The 21,101-nt window shown below is 43.1% G+C and overlaps 1 protein-coding gene and 1 long non-coding RNA gene across 2 annotated transcripts in view; one reads left to right on the top strand and one right to left on the bottom strand.

Annotated features, from left to right (window-relative positions):
• The window catches only part of NEDD9 (neural precursor cell expressed, developmentally down-regulated 9), a 186,898-nt gene that overhangs the window by 7,989 nt on the left and 157,808 nt on the right, over window positions 1-21,101 (top strand). The window lies entirely within an intron of this gene.
• Window positions 17,716-18,941, bottom strand: LOC116589140. Its single transcript, XR_004285210.1, has 2 exons — window positions 18,515-18,941; window positions 17,716-18,148 (listed from the first exon to the last, which is right to left on the bottom strand). It is a non-coding gene; the product is annotated as an uncharacterized LOC116589140 (long non-coding RNA).

Raw genomic sequence — 21,101 nt, 5'->3', positions numbered from 1 at the left:
CCTCCACCAGAGTGGAAAAGTTGAGGCCAAAAGCTCTCCAAGGTTGTGTCGCTGGTCTGGCTTTGGTGGCTGCGGGGTCTTGGTGGATGAGAATGATTCTCGGTAAATAACGTATAGTGATTGATTCATTGAAAGAATAAAAGATTAGGGCATACTGAATGAGTCAATGTTCTTTAGAGAAACAGGACCCATAGCAGGTGAGCATATATGTTTGTATACAGAGAGTTTTATTTTAAGAATTTGGCTTATGCATTTATGGAAGCTGGTAAGTTCAAAATCTGCAGAGTAGGCTGGAGATCTGGGGAAGAGCTGCTGTGGGAGCTGAGTGCAAAGTCAGTCTGCTGGCAGAATTCTCACTGAGGGGGACCAGGCTTTTTCTCTGAAGACTTTCAACTGATTAGATGAGGCTCACCCACATTATAGAAGGTTATCTCTTTTACTCAGAGTTAATAATTTAAATGTTAATCTTACCTAACAAATAACTTCATAGTAACATCTAAAATAAGGCTTGAAAATAATTAAAAAAAATAAGTTTTGATCAAATATCTGGGCCTCTTAGTCTTGCCAAGTTGACACATAAAATTAACCATCACAGGTATCATATCTCATTTCAGAAAGTATGTTAGTTATTTACTCAACATTTGTTAAGGGACCCCTATGGGCTGGCACTGTGGTAGGTTTTGAGGATTTAGCAGTGAAGCTAAGTGGGCAAAATCCCCATTTCTAAGGAATTCATATATAAAAGATGTCTTAGTAATTAAAATCACTTGTAGGTTTTCTGCCCTCAAGAAGCAATGCAAACACAACACAAGTCAATCAAATAGAATTTTCCTTGATAATATGATATCAGGATATAATGAGGTTGTGTCTTCATGGACCTCATGGTTGACAAGGGACCTCAGATATAAATTATACAATGACCTTAAACACATTTCCACAATTATACACAACACGCTATCCATTAAACTGCTTGTAAAAGCTCATCCGGTTCAGTAAGGAGTGACAAATTGCATACTGATGTATTTAAAATAAAATGACCAAGGCACATTGTACTCAAGTTATTTGATTTTTTTCATAATTTATTTTTATGGCAAGATGGATAAAAGAACCGCTTCATCAGTGTGTTCTGATTTGAGAAGCATTGATTGGAAAGACAGGACGGTTTGATGGTGCTTGTTTCTTTGGTAGCTTTAATTTATTTACCTTATTGGCCTGTGATTTCATTGTGTTTTTAGTGTCTTGTCTGAAGCAAGGGTAGGCATTATAGAAAAAGACATTAGTTCATACCATTTGGAACCGAGAATCCATCTTTTTTTTTAATGATGAGGTTATCCGAGCCAGCTTCCCCAGCGTGATATGTGGCCCTGGGCGTGTGAAGGTCGCGTGCACAACTTACGCTCTAGGAGAGCATTAGTATTTTCCTAGGATATCCAAGTGCCACAGCTAGGGCTAATAATCCAATCAAAGTTTGTGGTAAGGGCTGTGGAAAAGGCACAAGGAAACATACTACAGATGGGTGTACTTCAGAGAGCGGAGTTTTACTAAAGATCGCATCACCTGGCATCTCTATCATGGACCCCCCCACTCTCAAGAAGCTTACACCTGAGAAAATATACATTTTTCTGAGATGAGGAGAAAATATACATTCGCAGAACAAAAATCACATTTGCAAAGCCGCTAAATGGCTTCCCTGATGCTCTCCTAAATGGCCAAGCTTTCCCCCAGCTCATGATTTGTGCGCTGGAAGGAACTGTGAAGGCTTACCAGCGAGGCTCCTCCCCTCCCTCAGCAATCAGGTCATGGGTCACCTTATCACGCTGCCCTCCCTTCCCACGTTATATAAAATAGCCATATCCCCGCCTCGGACACCCACTCTGTTACCTGCACTTACCACCACCAGGCATAGTAAATATCGGGGCATTTGCTTGATTTTCTCTTTCTCCCTGAAAGACCAGCTCGGTCGGGGAAGGACTGAGTTCTGTTCAGTGCTGCATCTCTGGCCCTCGGTAGGTGCATAGTAAATATTTGTTGAGTGGATAAACAAATAATAGGCGAGGGACTCACCAAGTGAGTGTTAGAGGTCAATGCCATTACTGGCCAGGAGAAGAGCTCTTTAAAGAAGCCCGCTCAGGAGGGCTGAGGCTCAGATGGCCCATATGGAAGAAGAAGAAACAGAGAAGCATGAGGAGATTGTGAAGGGAAGATCAGGTGGTCTGAGCCAAGGCACAAGGTGGCTGTGCCCCAGCAGAATTCCAGGGACCCGTGAGCTGCTCCCATTGACTTATGAGGTCATTAGAGGGCAGATGCGGAGGCACCCCTCTGGCCCGTTGTCCCTCATGAGAGGCCAGATGCCCACACTCTTGGCCTGCACATGCTGTAGGCAGAGACAGATTTCTCCCCAGGAAAGAAAATTTGGATCTCCTCCATTATTCGGATAACAGCCTGATTGAAAAACACAGTTCAAATCAATATAGACAAGCAAAGAATATTTCTGGCCCCAACATTTTGCAGAGAAATGTGGCGGCTGCTTGTTTCGGCCACAGGGAAACGTCAGGAATGTTTTCACATAATACCTTACCCCTAGGCGAGTGCACCGTGGGCGCTCCCAGGTTTCTGCTGTGAAGACTGAGTGGCAAGATGTGTCTATTTTACAGTTAAACAAAATGTTGGGTAGAGAGAAGTTTTTACATCCTTGAGTTAATGCTCCAGCAAGCAGCAATACTGGTCTTGCCCATGTCCTATTATCTCCCTGCTGAATAAGTTATTTCTTAATAGTAGAGAACAGCTACCCGACCCCACACTCTCTATTTGACTTCAACCCAGTGTGTGTTTCTTTCTTCTGTGGTGATTCGAAATGTAGTTGTGCAGGATATTGAAAATGTGAACAGAGTCCGAAAGTCCATCAGAAGGATCCTTTTTACAATTTGGGAAACCATACTTTGGAATACCACGCCACTATTTTAAAAAATTAAAGAATAAAGGTGATCTATATGCAAAGATATGAAAAGAGGTGAACTAAATCCAAAGCAATAAATACAATAGAACATAGAGTATTATGCCTATTTTTAATTAAATGATGACTAGTATCTATCTCCTTGGGAAAAAAATAAATAAATAAAAGCAAAAAGGACCATAAGAGTTCAGGAAATGGGCAGATTCGATAGGGCTGGATAACTGGTGAAATATTTCAGAGGGCAACTTTGGAGCCAATGGACTTGGTCTGAGTCCCACCCCTACCCCCTTCCTGCTGTGTGGTCTTGAGCAGGTTACCACTCTACCCTTCCGTTTCTCAGTTTCTCCTCTGCAGAAGCAAGCCAAGAGCGGTAATACCTCACTCAGTGGTTTTTATGACTCAGTACACAGATCTGAGTGTTCTATGAGTTAATATATGCAAAACACTTAGAGCCGTATCTGATGCTTGCAAAGCTCAGTACATACTAGCTATGAGGAAGAAGAGGAAGACAGAGCATACGCTTTCAGAAAAGAGAAGGACCCTCAAGAATGAATAGGGTTTGACCAGAAGAGAATTCCAGAAGAGAAGAGCTTGAAAAGACAAAACCCAAAGGCTCTAGGATGGAGGAAATAATCCAATTAAATTCGTCTCAGCCTCTGTAAAGAAGGTCAAAATGGTATTTCATTACCTTGGTGATAATCATGAGCTCATACATATAAGAATGAAGACGAAATATAAGGAGGATATCCTTCGTCATCATGTTGACCATCATGCCTATCAGTCACCCGTTCATGCCTATCAGTCACCCGTTAACAAGTATTTCTGGAATCTGGGCTGAACTATTAGGATGATTTCTTTCACTGTATGTTGATTTGTAGTTATAGTAGTTACCTCAGTGTCACTCAAACAAATAGAGAAAAGAAAATCACTGTATGACCTCTTGAGAGACGTGGACACCTCAATTTTCCGTACTTATGAGGAATTACAGGAATACCTATAGTTGATAAATTAAATTATGTGTCTTTCACCTGTAGGTTCAAGAGATCTTCATTGTTTTGTCTTTTAAGTTTAAAATCTTTCTCCCTCTGTTCAGATTCCTAGTTATGCTCCAACCCTAGCTCTCCTTCTCAACTTGCAAGGGACCCCTGTGGGCCTGGAGGAGAAGGGAGAAGCAGCTTCCCAGCGGTAGACTCTAAGTTCTAGGCAGCCCCTTGGTCACTGAGCTGGGCGATGCTGGCAAACACCTTATCACCTTCACCCAGTAAATGAAACTCAAATGAGTCCCTGAAACACTGAGGCTTTTGCCTACTACCCCTGACCACACTGAAGAGGCATTGTGAGAACCAAGACCCAGTCTTGCAAGTCTCTGAGGGCTCAGACTGGGAGGTCAGACATTTCAGAGCTCTGGAGGATTTATTTGCAAGGCGTGCTCTGAGGAAGTTGCCAAAACAGCTAGTAGCTAAATTTAAGAAATTAACGTAATTAATTGGTCCAAAGGGGTATCATTCACTCCTGGAGTTGCGTTGCCAAGAATTGAGCTGGGGAGTTTGGTCTCCGGGGAAGAGTTAAGGATCAGACAGGAACCATTACAAAAATTTCCACTGAAAAATAAGTTCCTTGTAAGAGAAGCTGACAGACTTGCTAATTGCAGCTTACTCTGAACCTAATGACAGTCTGTGTGCAGCATTTGTGAAGAAAGCACAGAGCGTTTGAATGATGGGGAGCAGAGCGGGGGCGGGGTGGGGGTGGGGGGCTCCGAGCAGATGAATCTGAATCAAAAAGGCATGTCAAGTCCCTTAGAATAGTGATCCATTTTAGAGTGAACTGCATTGGGGAATGACTCAAATTGGCTTTCCCCACGATTCTTACCAACAGCAAAGACTGATAGGACACATGGGTGCTGCTGTGTTTTTCACAGCAGGCACACCATATTATGCTGCCCAAATTTCAAACATTTCCTTGATGTCGGATGATCACAATAGAAAGGAATGTTATTTTTATCCAGCCATTGGTAAGATTTTTGTTTTCCTTAATCCCAGAAACTGAATCACTGGCTGCTTCAGAGCCTCTGACCTAAGACTTCATTGATGCCCATCACCTTTTTAGACCATTTATTAGACCAGCCCAAGAAGAGGGTTTCAGCTGCTGCAATGGGGTATTTACATTCTGACTTATCGTTGAAGTGAGTTTCTTGCAAAGCCCATTCCATTTGCACTGTAGCTTTATAAGGCTCTCCTCTTGAGGTAACCCTCCTTTCTGAATGTTCAATACAGTAAAAACTAGGTTTTTATTTTACATTTGATCTTCCTCTTCAGTCTTGGTGATAGCTACCATTCTTGGAGCAAGATATTCACGGCTAACATTTAGGTACTGATGTACAATTCAGTCAGCGCATTGACCCACATCACCTTATCCAATGTCCACAGGGGTCCTGGGGGCATTATTATATCCCCTGCGCTACAGATAACGAAACTGAGGAGATTAGGGTAGAAGAGATGAGGTAACTTAAGTAAAATTGGGCAATTGAGCAAAAGACCTGGATAGGACTGAACCTGAGTCATTGGCTTAAAGGAGTTTATCCAATAACCTGGCAACTCCTCCCAGTGGATCCTGACAGCGCCCACACCTCTGGTGTGAGGACATTGATTTTTCTTTGATAAAAGTGGATTTTATTGCAAGATGGGAAGTTTTTGTTTTAAGTTCCACCTCTTCCATATTGCTTTCATCATGCTCCCCACCAAAGGTCAAGACTTCCCATGAGAAAATCTACTGTACAGGTGAAGTAGCCCTTCAGCTTCCCTTCCCAAGTCTCAGCTCCTTCTTTTGGCACTCGGGCTGACCAAGTCCTCTTTCCAACTATCTGAGATCCATGGAAAGGGTGGACTCTTTCCAATCTGACTTCATCAAAATGTGCTCATAGGGAAGGATTTGGTCTCACTGATTTGGGTTTTGGCATTGCTGCCAAGCCACCCCCCACCACCATTTACATTTGAAGTCATATTTCTTACTCTGAAATAAGTTTGTTTCTCTAGTAAAAGGTATTTAGGGGAGTAGATGGAGGAGATGAGGTTTTGCATCAAAGGACATCTGCCTTTATTGCCCAGATTCTGCCATGTAGATGTCCTGTGCTTTAGCCAACTTGGCTTTAAGGAGAACATCTTGTTCTACTGATCAAGACAGCAAGAAACTTACCATACATTTGCTTTGACATATTCCAAATAGGTGTTTAGCAGGAAGAACTGTTTTTATTTGAAAGCAATGTAAGAATAAGTCTGTGAAATGCTAGAGTCACTTAGTTTCCTCAGTGGAAAGAAAATGGATGTTTCTACATTAATTAGAAGGTTTGAAAGGTAGGAAAGGGGTGAGGGTGATTGAGAAATGATTTTAGCAAGCAGAGTATTAAGTATTCTGTTGCAAAACTGGTGCAGCCACTCTGGAAAACAGCATGGAGTTTCCTCAAAAAGTTAAAAATAGTGTTACCTTATGACCCAGCAATTGCACTACTAAATATTTACCCCAAAGATATAAATGTAGTGATCCAAAGGGGCACATGCACCCCAATGTTTATAGAGCAATGTCCACAATAGCCGAACTATGGAAAGAGCCAGGATCTCCATTTACTGATGAATGGATAAAGAAGATGTGGTATATATAATGGAACATTTACTCAGCCATTAAAAAGAATGAAATCTTGCCATTTGCAACAACATGGAAGAAACTAGAGGGTATTAGGCTAAGCAAAAAAAAAAAAAAAAAAAAATGACATCAGAAAGGGAGATAAGCCATTAGAGACTCTTAACTATAGGAAACAAATGGCAGGTTGCTGGAGAGGAGGTTGGGGGGTATGGGGTAACTGAGTGGTGGACTTTAAGGAGAGCACTTGATAAAGGAGCACTGGCTATTATGTGCAACTGAGGAGTCACTAAAGTTTACCTCTAAAACTAAAAATACACTATATGTTAATTAAACTGAATTTTTTTAAAAAAATTTTTTCTACAAAAAAAAAAAAAAGTATGGTTTCAAGACAGTGTGTTCCCATCTGGAGAATGGGTGGTAGAAAATAGGGTTACAATAATGAAAGGGTCCCAACCCAAACTATGTAGCCCCTCTCCTGCTTCTGCCTCAGTTCTCCTAAACACCCAGCCAGCTCTGCAGATTTCATCACCATCACCACAGTGTCCAGCCCATCCAACCTGGGCCTAAGGAGGCAGAAGTGGCAAGGAAAGAGGAGAGGAATCATAGAAGCTCCATTTGGCTTAAAGAGAAGGTCTTGGGATAGATATTATTGTTAAAAAAAAAAATAAGTCATTGAGTTGCATACCATTCCCTTCCATTTCCCTCTTCATGCAAGTTTCAACTTCTTAGAGACATTCTACTTCTCTATCATCGGCCTATAGGAAATGTATGGCAGATTTCCTGGTTAGCAGGTAGAAGGGATAGAGGACCGGTGCATAGTTATGTAATAGAATTTCACTGAGCACTTTGTATGTTCTGAACAAACACACCTCCTTTGCTTCACAGTCACACTATGGGGGAGGTGTTACAAGCTTAGAACCTCCACGGGGTAAACAAGGGCCCTGGAGGTAGCCTGCCTGGGTTCAAGTCCTGGTGGTAATGCACAGTTGCTGTGTGACCTTAAGATAGTTACCTCTCCTGGGGTAACCTCTCCCGGAAGCCACTTCTTCACCTTTAAAACTTCCACACAGCTGTGTCATGGGTCCCTAAGCCCACCCCCAGTTTGATGACTCACCAGAGGGACTCAGAGGACTCAAGATATAATCGTACTCAGAGCTATGATCTATTACGCCCAACAGAATCAAACTGAAATCAGCAAAGGGAAAAGCACATGGGGCAAAGTCCAGAGGAAACCAGATACTAGCTACTGAGAATCCTCTCCCAAGGAGTCACACAGGATATGCTTAATTCCTCCCACAAGTTATGACAGGTGTGAAATGGTGTCTATCAGAGAAGCTCTTCAGAGACTCGGGGCTAGGATTTTCATTGCAGGCTGGTCACTTAGGCACCCTCTGTCTGCTACATACCAAAATTTCAAACTCCCATAAGGGGAGCAGGTGTTAGCATAAACCGCATTGTTCGTACATTGTTCATACAAACGTGGTGGAAGTCCTCCTGAAATCCAAGTTCCCAGATGCCAGACAAGGGCCAACCTTGCAAGCAGGGCTTTCTAAGGCCTCAGCTGTACTGTGTTAACTCATTTCTGTACATCAGTTCATTGGATTATTATGAATTTAGATTAAGTAACATATATCCATCACTTACAACAACAGTGTCTTATACTTGAGAAACCCTAAAAATTTGTCTAGCCATTACCATCAAGTAGGAAAAACTGCTAAGGTTTACAATGACTACAAACTCAAGATTGTTGGGGCACCTGGGTGGCTCAGTCCTTAAGTATCTGCCTTCGGCTCTGGTCATGATCCCAGGTTCCTGGGATCGAGCCCGCATCTGGTTCCCTGCTCGGCGAGAAGCCTGCTTCTCCCTCTCCCTCTGCTGCTTCCCTGCTTGTGTTCCTCCTCTCGCTGTGTCTGTCTCTGTCAAATAAATAAAATCTTTAAAAACAAAAACAAAACTCAAGATTGCCACACCCAGAATCTGAATTCACATCCAGCAGACTAAAAAACATCCATGCCCTTATTCACTTTATTTTAGCATAAGCAAAATAGTACCCTTCAAAACCCAGCTAAGAATAGAAGTGGTGGGTTCCTCCTTTCTCAGGCTCACAGAAGCTGGAGCCTGGAAACACAGCCGACTGTTTTTGAAGACACAAGTTTGTCGAACTACATACAAAATCACACTATGATGCAGAATCTTCCTTGGCCAATCATACTCTTGGAGTCCAGTCCTTTAATGTCCCAAATGAGCACAGTTTGGACTTACCACAGTCTTTCCATCCTACTCAATTAGGCATGCTTTGTGGATGTCTCTCATTTTGGGCGGGGGAGGGATATGGACCCATAACACTCTAAGAATTTTCTTTTATGAGATCTAGATGGTGAATTTTCACACGATAATTGAAGTCATCCAATTGTAAATCATTTTTAGGTTTACACAACTTCTGGCAAAGAAATTTCTCCTGGGCATCCCCTCCCCATGCTAACCGGTTAATCATGACTTTACGTGACAGAATTCCCTCTACTTCATCGTTCACCGGGTTTTTGTGACTTATGGGATGACTAGCCCATAGCTGGCTGTGAAGGCCAAGTAGACAGTTGTGGCACTCATTAATTCAGCTGAACCAGAGAAGTTTCTGCATTGAGAAGAATTCCTTTAATTGAGAGGGATCACCGAGTCAAAAAAAAAAAAAGGGATTTAGAAAATGGACAGGGCTAAGAGAATCCTTTGAATTTTGCCTCGGTAGTTAGATCCTATGAGAGAAATTTCATAAGGAAAAAATTTTAAGTTAAAAAAATACACTCTTAATGGAGATTGCCATATCATCATAGAGTATGATGAAATAGAGTCTTGGCTCAATAGTTTATTTCAACAATAGCATACTTAGTGGTTACCCATCGGTCTTGTCCAATTAATGAAGCTTTTGTAAACTTCATAATCATTTTCATCCCCTATAAAGATTTGCATAGGATTTACATATGGTGAGTGGTCAATAAAGGTCTGTTCCTTTCACATTCAATTCCTGATGTATTGTTATTTAATAAAAGAGATTCACCTTTGACTTGGTGGTTTATGACATATCCCAAGTGTGTAGGTGTGTATTTCCTGGATGACGAGAGTCAACGCAGTGCCAAATTTTGACACCTACACAATCTCTCCCTCGAGTGAGAAAAGCAAGAAAGAAAAAGAAACTAAAGGGAAAGAATAATGTGACTAGGTCTGTTCAATATCATAATTTGAAGAATAACTCATGGGATCTAGAAAAAATAAGAAGTGAAGCTTCTAGAATATGGAGGTCAAAGCATTCGTTCTATCTCTGGTTGATATTAGCCAGGCCCAGGGGTACTACTTAAGACATGCAGAGGAGAAATGAGAGGTAGAACGCACAAAACAGGAGGAGAGATGAAACAGAAGACTGCCAGCATACACCATGCATTAGCGTTTCATTTTTCTTCCTTTATAATGTCTCAACTAGTCCTTGAATATTTGTACCTTCACCATTGCCCAGAATAATTTCTCCTTTCTACTCAAGTATCAGACTTCACTTGACGTCTTTTCTTCTTGATGTCTTCTTTTGAATGTTCCATGCCCTAGTGCTTTCTCCTTCTTCCAAATGTATAGTTTCACTTATTAATGTCAAATGATGTTTCTTAAGGTCACATTTAGATTTTATATATATGTATGTATATATGATTAGATCATATACAATTATCAAAGGAAATGATATATATATAATTTTTGCATACTTTTAAGTTTCTTTTTTTAACAGCAACAAAATTTTTATGAAAGCTCTTCATATAATTGACATTATGAATCTTTGATTAGAACATTTAATTATCACATAATAAACAAAGCACCTCATTTTTACATCATTAATTGTTTGAAATGATTGAAATCTACATGGTGGGTTTTCCATTACTTTCTTTTTCTTTAGGTTTGGAAATATTTTTTTTAATTGAGTTATAGTTGACACACAATGTTCCTCTAAGTTTCCTCACTGAACCGAAGGGTCTTTTGTTCTTTTATCAGCAGCAAGCATTTCTTCTTTTTTTTATATATAATTTTTAAAAAAGATTTTATTTATTTATTCGACAGAGAGAGATCACAAGTAGGCAGAGAAGCAGGTAGAGAGAGAGAGGAGGAAGCAGGGTCCCCACTAAGCAGAGAGCCCGATGCAGGGCTCGATCCCAGGACCCTGGGATCATGACCGGAGCCGAAGGCAGAGGCTTTAACCCACTGAGCCACCCAGGCACCCCAGTAACGAGCATTTCTTAATCATTTACTGTGAATAGGGTAAAGAGAAGGTGACTTCTAGGGTTTGATCAGACTTTAACCATGGTCCCCTTTCCTCTGATTCCTACCCCAATGGTACTGCTGTCTAAGCACAAAAGTTTCCTGTAGAAAAACCCCAAACCAAGCTTGCTAAAAGCAGTTTTCTTATTTCCAGATCAAACAGCTTAATTCTGGAGACGAGCCTCCACTCTCTATTGCATGAAGTTTGAATACCCAAAAGTAAATGGCAGTAAAAAGAAAAGCGCCTCGTGTGCGTACATACAAAAAATCCCTTCTCATAGGTAGGATTTGGCCTGTTTCGTCATTGAGTGGGAACCTCTGCTGCGTACCCTTTCTGTTGCTACCATAGTGCTCTCTTCTTGTGAAGATCCGTCAGCCTCTCACAAGAGGGCCATTCAGGTAAGGGGTGGTACCCTTTCCTGGTGAAGCAAGGACCGCACTGTTCTTACTTGTGAGGATTATTTCATTTCCTCCTCTTTGGACTCTTTAAATTATTAGCCAACTCTCGATCATGTTTTCTTTCAGTTATTTTGCTGCTCTCTACTGTAATTTATAGCCCAACCCTTTCTCACATGTCATGTCCTCTTCGTCCTGAGCAAAGGGTTTCTTTTGCTTGATGTCTTTTTAATTTACCCATACTTGCATGTTGGTTGGCACTCAAGACTGAGCCTTCTTCCAACAGCAGTTTCCTGGAACCACAGAATTTGGAGCTGGGAAGGACAATTGTCACCCTGCCCTGGTGACACCCTGGCAACTGTAGCCTGCAGAATTCTAGCAACAATGGATAGTTTCGTTATGAATTCCACATCGACCTCTGTTGGTGGAAGAACATCCTCCTTTTGTCATGGTACAGGCAGGAATTTCAGAAAATTATTTGATAAGGCCTATTTTTTCCACACTGCTTCAGTGGTTTGCCCCTCAGTGGCATGAGACAAGCCTCAAGGGAATGGGTATCCGGAAACAAAATGGCGCACAAACATGGCAAGCTCTCTCAACTAGAGAAGATCTTCATGACAAAAATGATGTTCAATGGACTGGATGCCAACTTTATGGGGTAGATCTTTCTCTCCAAAGCCTGGGATTGACAACACACGGCAATTCATATGGGATATTATAAAAGAGAAAATGTTTTAGCTCTGTCTAACAATGGTTGAAGCAGCTCTTGAGAAACTTCTGTAATGACAACCAAGTGTCAATATGGAGGAATATGTCCAGAAGGACATGAGGTAAAAGTCAAGTTTATACAGGAGAATGAGAGGAACTCACAGATCACTTTGAACTGGCTTATGTGTAGATATTCCTTTAACGTGAATTTACCAAAAATTGACTCACTAATATGGGCTGTTGTGAAATACAGATAGTCAGGGGCTTGTTTTGTAAAGTCTGTGAGGTATGTCTTCATGATTCCAGACCATAAAGCAGAAACTTCCTCCACCCTCTTCCTCAGAGAAATTTGAACATGGACAATGATTTCTTGGATTCCTGAGGAAAGCCTCATTCGCTTCTAGATTCCAAGGATAAAACAGGAAGGCATGGAAACTCCAGTCTGCTTCTCTAACCATCTCCTTACAGAGATCCATGTATATATCCTTCTCTCTGTGCTCCTTCACCCCCATCCCAAATGAAACCCTTGCTGGCACTCTTCCTGTAAATCGTCTGAATTAGATTGCTGAGGACTCGTCTTCCCACATGGTAGAAGCTTGGTATTCTCTCCATTATATGCAGAAGCCCATTCAAGTCAAAGTTTTACAAACTCATGTGTCTCTTACAAAATACTTGATCCTGATCCACTTTACAAAAGATGGACTTTGCATGCCTGGGTGGCTCAGTCGTTAAGCGTCTGCCGTTGGTTCAGGTCATGATCCCAGGGTCCTGGGATCAAGCCCTGCATCAGGCTCCCTGCACAGCAAGAAGCCTCCTTCTCCCTCTCCCATGCCCCCTGCTTGTGTCCCTGCTCTCAGTCTCTCTCTCTCTGCCAAATAAATAAATAAAATATTTAATTAAAAAAAAAAAAAAGAAGAAGAAGATGGACTTTAAGGACTGCCTAGTTTCCCAGCAGGCAGTGTTGTAATATGCATAATTAAGCCCAGACACTTTTGCCTTCTCACTCTGTGGCCTGCAATGATGTGAACTTGACTTCTTAGTGTTTGAATCTCCTTAGCCTCTGTGAATGGTGGGAGTTGTTTTCAATTTCTCCTTGCATCACCCTTCCCCAAGCATCACACACACACACACACACACACACACACACACACACACATTCTGTAAAGCAGAAAAATATCAACATCCGATTCAAAGACAAGAGGAAATTATGAAGAGTGACAGGCAGGTCATGTTTCTTCCCTCCTCCCACCCCCCTACCCATCACCATCCACCCTATTTCTCAACGCCTGCAAGGAAAATACCCAGTTCCCCTCAAGACTGACCTGACACTCCAAAGGGAGAGTCAAAACTTTCTCAGGTCTCAATTTTATTTGTTGTTACCTAACATGATGTTTTCCTGTCAGCCCAGCTCAGAGGTGTTTCCTGAAACACAAGTGTCATTACAACACCAAAGCGTTTCAGAACCTTCCAAGGCGCACATAGCCAAGCATCTCAGACCACTTTGTACTAGGGAACAACTCTACACTGGCAAGCGTTTCTACCACCATGGCTTGGGTGGAAAGTCAGTGTTTCCATCATGCTGTTAACATTGTAGACTAGCAAACTGCTTCTTTTAGTTGCTGAGTAGTCACCTTCGGAGCTGAGACCCACACTGACTGCCTTCATAATGGGCAGAGAAGCCTGCTTTCGTTCATTGCCACAGACTTAGCCATTTAGTGAGGCTGATGTTGCAGAACTGATTATTTCTCCATAATTATACACTCTGACCAAAAGCAAACCCTCTTTCCAGGGAGGAGCTTGGATGGTCCTCTGTTTCTTGCATTTGGGCACATACCTTGTTTTCTAGGGTAACTAGACTGTATACCAACTAAAGAACCATCTGTTTGAAATATCATCACGCTCTCTTTTAATAGAGAGAGGGAAACTTTAAAATCTATTATTATTATTATATTATCATTATTTGTGTTTTTTGGGGTGCTGTTTCTTATTTCAAGTAGTTACGTACAAGTTACAAAGCCACTTAAATACCATCTGAGTGTTCCTGTAGAACTTGGACAGTGTACTCCTGTATCAGCAGCTAATAATGGTCAGTGGCTTTTTGTTGTTGTTGTTCTAACTTTGTTTGGGGTGTGTCTGGGTTGAGGTCCAGATTGTGGCCCTACATAGGGCTCTGTAGTACAAGAACCATTTCTCACACTGATGAAGATGGGTGGGAAGACAGTGCCAAGGTGCCCTCAGCTGTCCCAGCACCAACAGAGGACAGACACAAGCCAAAGGATGCAGGACTGATGAGGGTGGCCCCCCGCACAGTCTAAGCGGAGATTGGAGCAATCGTTCTTGGGCTTCCAGAGGGATAATGACATGTTTCTCCAAAGAAATAAAGAGGCATGGCAACCAAAATATGTTTAGGTAATGTCCCAGCCAATCAGTTCAAAAATTTAAATATAGTGACAAGCTAAAGACAGAAAGGAAATGGTGGGTGAAAAGCAAATCCACCAGCTTTAGAAAGTGACAAACAAGCAAAATGGAGTCTTGGGGAGAGTCCAGTGTGCGTGTCTGGAGGCCTCAGGACGGAACGTGGCAGTTACCTCATTGTATTCAGCACAAAGCCCCTAAAGCCCAGAGCAGGAAATCCTGTTGTTTCCACCCTGTCCTCAGCAGAGGTCCCTTGAGACAATATTCCTTAGATAACCAACAGAAACCTTTCTTACATGCTAAGGGATATAGGTCACAATGTTCTTTAGAAAATTAGTGGAAAGGTCTCCGTCATTGAGGCCTATAACACATTTATCCACACGTTGACTCATCAATAATTTACTTAGGACTATGCTAGGGGGAGGTGAAAGGGGTGTTTTATAATAATTACGAAGACAGAAGAGGCCAGATAAGACCCTCAGCTCATTATGTTCTACGGTGATGATGCCTACCGCGGAGTGAGCGTCTCAGAAATGCGAATTCCCTGTCCTGCCTCAGCCCTCCTTGAGAGAGAAAAAGCCTGCAGGTGGGGTCCACCTAGCTGTTTGAACAAGCCCTCCTGACGCATGGAAAGTTTGAGGTGTAATGGAACCTACCGCAAACAATGGTCTGTCTTGGCCATTTGTGAGGTGTGTGGAAAGTGATTTATTATTAATGATACTTAACATACCAACATTTGTGAATAATTTATAGGTATGTCACCTGCAAAGATTTAAAAAAAAAATACAGATCTCTGACTCCACTTGATTCTGGCTGAGTTGGAATCTCCAGGTGTGGTAGACAGGAATGTGTGTTGGTTTAAAATTCCCCAGGTGACTGCTGTGACCAGCCAGGTGCAGGAAACACTGGTCTGTAAGAGCCATTTGTCTCCTAACAAAGAAAATTAAATCATGGAATTCTAAAGGGAGGTCCCACAAAGAGAGGGTTTCCCTCCACCCCCCCAAATATTAGGCAGAGACTCTGATTTTTTGAACATACAAAAGAGAAATTGCTCTGACTGGAGCAGAAGAGGTCGCTTGCCTGCCTTCTCCTTTTGCAGTGAGCAGTGTAGTCCTTTATGAAAACCTGGAGCTTCCCCAAGGTACAGCATGAGAGACCACCCAGGTTTGCCAGGGACAGAGGTGGTTCTGGGAATAGGGGACTCTCCATTATAAAACAGGGCAGTCCCACAGACAAACCAGGACAAGGAAGTAGCCCGAGAACAGAGTCCAGAGGAAACTCACAACTCTTGCCTTTAGGATGATCTTTTTATGATGATTTCGATGCCATATTACCACAAGAAAAATTCAGATTACTGTTTTTTGGACTTTGTTTTATTCCCTAATCCCAGAAGGATTTAAAAGAGTAATACCATCATTTTATGTTTGGAAATACTCTTAAGTACTCAAAAATAATACTTGTTAAGTACTCGAAAGTACTCGAAAAATACTCAGAGCTATTCCTATGACCTCTTTCGCTTAAAAGCCTTCTGGTGCAATGTGCCACACATTATGTCTTGTATATTCTGTCTTCTATAAATTTTGGTGACATTTTCTGTGGTCCTACTGTGCCTCGTCCATGTACTAGTCAGAACTCTTTAGGTTGTCAAGAAACCTAACTTCCAGTGGCCTAAGAAAACAAAAGCCTGGATGCGTTTGTTCATGTGACAAAAAAGAACTTCCGGCATAGCCAGATGTAAGGGTTCCGTCTCATCAGGACTCTCTCTCCATCCCTTGGCTCACTCAGACTGGCTCTTCCAACACGGTACCAAAATGGCCCCCAGAGGCTTCTGGTGCTCAACCTCTTCTCTCAGTGACCCAAATGACTGCATCTTGTCCTTAATAGTTTTTGTAAAAGGTCCTTGGGGCTGATATGTGCCCATTCTTAAACCAGTTACTGTGGGGCCGCGACAATGGAATATGCTGATTGGCTCTCAGATGGCCATGAACCTGCCCCTAGCAGCAGGAACTGAGAAGAGAGAAAGGTTGAGTCTCCAAAGGAACATCAGAACACGGTTCCCAGGGGCACCTGGGCGGCTCAGTGGGCTAAAGCCTCTGCCTTCGGCTCAGGTCATGATCCCAGGGTCCTGGGATCGAGCCTTGCATTGGGCTCTCAGCTCAGCAGGGAGCCTGTTTCCCCCTCTCTCTCTCTCTGCCTGCCTCTCTGCCTACTTGAGATCTCGGTCTGTCAAATAAATAAATAAAATCTTTAAAAATTAATTAATTAATTAATTAATTTTTAAAAAAAAGAACATAGTTCCCAGAAACAAGGGAGGAACACATGCTAGGCAGCTGAATGTCCACTGTAGTCTTAAACTGAGTCAAAAGCTACCCAGCCCTATCAGATCTGATCACCCCATTAATATAACATCAACCAGTTTCCTAAAACACCAGCTGCATGAGTCCAAGGCCATCATCACTGGCTCTATGTCCTAAGACCTGCACAACAGTTGGCTAAAGCTCATGCAACCCCCAAACCAAAGGCACTCCATCAGAATAGTGGGGAACCATTTGCTGGGCTCCCACATAACGGAGTTTCTGAAATTTGGGAGCTGTGACTCATGCCCCCTGTGCCCTGTCTGGCCCCACGTCCTCCAGCTGGGTCTGTGACATGGGACAAATCTTTTCTTCAATGTGTCCCATAGAAAAGGAATAAATAGCCCAGAGTTCTTTCTTTTTCTTCCTTCCTTTCTTCCTGTAATTCATACTCAGGCCAACTCGGCTTTGTTCAAACCACAGTGTTTCACACCGCCCTGCAAGTTCTGACACGGCGCCTTACTTTATGTCTTTAGTCCTCTGTGAAGCCAAGAGTAAAGTTGTACCCTGTGGCTAATTTTTAGTCTGTCAACCTTATCCCTTGATAAGCTGAAATCATAGATTAAATCAGCACAAAAATGCCAGCCCCCTTAAACCTGTGAGTGGTGGCCACGTGACTCTTCCCACCTGACCCTGACTTCAGACCTTCCCCACTTTTCCAAGTTGCTTTGTCTTCTTCATTAACAGGGTGGAGATTTGAGTCTTCTCAGTGGTTCTTTTTCTTTCTTCTTTTTATTTTTTTTAAAGATTTTATTTATTTTTTTGACAGAGATCACAAGTAGGCAGAGAGGCAGGCAGAGAGAGAGAGAGAGGAGGAAACAGGCTCCCTGCTAAGCAGAGAGCCCGATGCGGGACTTGATCCCAGGACCCGGAGATCATGACCTGAGCTGAAGGCAGAGGTTTTAACCCACTGAGCCATCCAGGTGCCCCTTCTTTTCCTTTCTTGATCAGACTAGCCGTGCCCCTTTCTATCCATTTTATTCTACCCATAAGCACATAATACATCCCCCCCACTTTGGGTAAACAACTTGTCAGTTCTAAAGGTGGACTTTGAGAATGTTCGTTTCACAAGTTAGTAAACCTCACACTCAAGTGGACTCTAACTAGCAGGGGGGGTCAGGGCGTCAGCTTCCCGTGACCGCTGTAACAAAGGACCACAAACCGGGTGGCTGGACATGATAAATACACATTCTGTTGCAATTCTGGAGACCAGATGTCTGAAATCAAGGTGTCAGCCGTGCTTCATTCAAACCCCTAAGGAAGGGCCCTTCTTTGCGTCTTCAGATTTCTGTAGTCCCAGATTCCTGGGCTTGTGACAGCAAATCTCCAGCCTCTCTCTCTGTCTTCAGGGACCGTCTCCTATGTCTTTGTCTCAGAATGGTGCTCTCTTCTCCTCCTATCAAAACAACTTGTTTAAATCCGTAAAGATCCAATTTCCAAATAAGGTCACATTCACAGGTGCTAGGTTTTAGGACACAACCCACTTTTTTTTTTTTATCCCGCCCCATTCTGATCCTAAGAAGGGGTGTGGAACCCGCAATTCAATCCATAACAGGCCAGAAAGAGACAACATGAGAACAACCAGGGACAGAAAAATGACTCTGATTTTAGGCAAACAGAAAGGAGAGCCTCATCTTCTCAGAGGCTGTTTGCCCAGAAAGAGCCTGTGGCCCTTGACAGGAACACCCGAGATGGAGGGAAGGGTGTCTGATGGTGGCTGGCTGAAAGGAAAGAGGTCCCCTGCAGGGCAAAGAGCACATACCTGTGTTCGAGGGCCTCCCGTGTGCTTTGCACATCTTTATCACACTGGATCTTCAAACAGCTCTACCAAATAATTGCTGTCATCCTTGTGTCAGAGACGGGAAAACTGAGACTTTGAGTAAGGCAGTCGACCCAGGGCATTCAGTTAGACGTAGAAGAGTCAGGCGGTCATCATCGTTACCATTTTTGTTTTGATCGTTAATAGCCACTGGTTCTTGCAAGCCAATGCCTGCTTTGTATGGAGGACATGACCTAAACGAAGTCAGCTCTTCATCATTCAGCATTATACAGATGAAGAAACCAAAGCTCCAACAGGCTGGATCACTTTCCTAAATCCCACAGTTATAAATCAGCTGAGCCAAATTTCAAACTCAGATCTTTCTTTCTTTCTTTTTTTTTTTTTTAAAGATGTTATTTATTTATTTATTTGACAGACAGAGATCAGAAGTAGGCAGAGAGGGAGGCGGGGGGAGGGGGAGTAGGCTCCCTGCTGAGCAGAGAGCCCGATGTGGGGCTCGATCCCAGGTCCCTGAGACCATGACCCAAGCTGAAGGCAGTGGCTTAACCCCCTGAGCCACCCAGGCGGCCCAAAATCAGGTCTTTCTGACTCTGAAGACTGTTCTTACCATTATGCAATGCTGCCGGAGAGCGTTAAGGCATCTCAGTTAAGATGTACCTACCTTCAGAGAAAGGAGCTGTAAGAAGAAATTGAATAGTTATATGTGAAGTTTAACAAAACGGAGCACCATAAAAAGAGTATGTTCCTGGGAGAACAGGCGAGAATGAAGAGAAAGTGGTCGGCCAGCTGCGCAGCAGTGGGAGAGCTAGCTAACCAAAGAAGCAACGCCAGAAATGGAATGTTACAACTCTCAGTGTCTGTACAAACCACTCCACTGCCACTAGGAGAGGACTCATCTGCTTCATCTGTGCCCAGAGGGCTGTTTGAACATCTATGGTGTAGACAACTCACTTTCTTAGAGAAGCAAGAGTGGAAAAGCTGGGATTTCCAAGCCCCCTGCTTCCAAGGAGAGCTCTTCTATGTCTATGAACAGAGGTAGAAGGGATCAGGTTTGTGAACCCTGAAGAGGAGAAAGTGTGGGACATGGTGGCGTAAGAAATAGTCTCCCAGTATTGAGACCACTGCAAGCGGAAGAGCCAGCAGACTAGGGAGGACAGCCCGTCTCTCAGGTTCTTGTGGATGGCGTCCTTGGACTTAACTGGAACACACATTTTACTAACAAGCTGACATACCTCCCAGTGGAATGAGCTGTCTGTCGGTGGTGGGAAACCACTGGAGAAATCTTAGAATTCACCGTACTGTTTAAGACCTTCAGAGTCACATTGTCACATTTGGGATAAAGTCTTACCTTCCTGCCTCCTTCACAGGGACCAGAAGTTTCCTTCAGATCTGGCCACTGCTTATTGCTCCAGACTCACCTGTTGCTGTTCCCACGGGGCCTTCACGATGCAGCAGGGGGGCTCCTGGCAGCTCCCTCAGTGGGCAGTGAGCTCAGTCACCTCCCCCCCACCCTACCTGGTCTTCTCCCATTCCTTCATCTTGCCCTTTCCATCTCTCCTTTTCTTCTTCCCACCTCTTTTCCTAGAACTTCTTCCCCCCACTACCCTTTGATCCTCTTCTGGTTTACTCCTTTTCTTCCTCCACGACTCCTCTTTTCCTGGGGTGCCTGGGTGGCTCAGTCAGTTGAGCATCTGACTCTCGATCTCAGCTCAGGTTTTGATCTCAAGGTCCTGGATTCAAGCCCTGCACTGGGCTTTGCACTGGGCCTGGAGCTTACTTATAAAACAAAACAAACAAAAAAACCACCTCCCCTAAAAAACCTTTTCTGATTCCCCTACTTTGGGAGACAGTCCACACATGAATCTGGGCATTCAACCTCACAATATTTATCTGTTCATCCCAACCTCTTGTCTGCCTGCCTGCCTTTCTCCACAGGGTTAGCCACAGTGTCCTGCTCGGCACCTTGATCCTACCCTCACGAGGACCCATTAGAATGGGTCTGGCACTGAGTAGGTGTTCTATAGGCATTTCAATTGACTGGCAACATTGAGAGAGGCCAGGCCCACTGACCTCTAAGTTCGCATCTACTCCGACAGTCTGTGAGTCTTTATTTCTGTTCCAACAGTCACAGAGGAGAGGAAGTTGCCAAAGCCAGATGACGCGACTTCTGTTTGGGGGTTGCCCAGGTCCACCTGGTCTTTGCAATTTGTCGTTGGGGTACTTGAAAGAGAAAGGAAGCCAAGAGAAAAACATAGTTTTGATGAGGCAAGAGTTGTGAAATAACTAGTTGTGTAAAGATGATGGTAAGTTCTGAGACCATCGTTGGTGTGTCCAAGTTACAGGAGACTTTGCATGCTTGGCTTTGTGTAGAGGCTAAGAGGACAGTGATCAAAACTAGGACTTGAGTGTTTACCCGCCACTTCTCCCTCAAGGTATTGCCTCTAGAGGTCAGCCTGACACCTGAAATCTTCACCTTAAACGATTTCCCCCTAAGATTGTATTTACTTGAAGAGATTGGATGTTAATGAAAATACATTACCTAACTGGTATAACACTTAAAGCCACTTTT

Source organism: Mustela erminea, chromosome 4 (assembly GCF_009829155.1).
Source record: "Mustela erminea isolate mMusErm1 chromosome 4, mMusErm1.Pri, whole genome shotgun sequence".
Lineage (NCBI taxonomy): Eukaryota > Metazoa > Chordata > Mammalia > Carnivora > Mustelidae > Mustela > Mustela erminea.
This window is presented reverse-complemented; position numbering and strand designations above follow the sequence as displayed.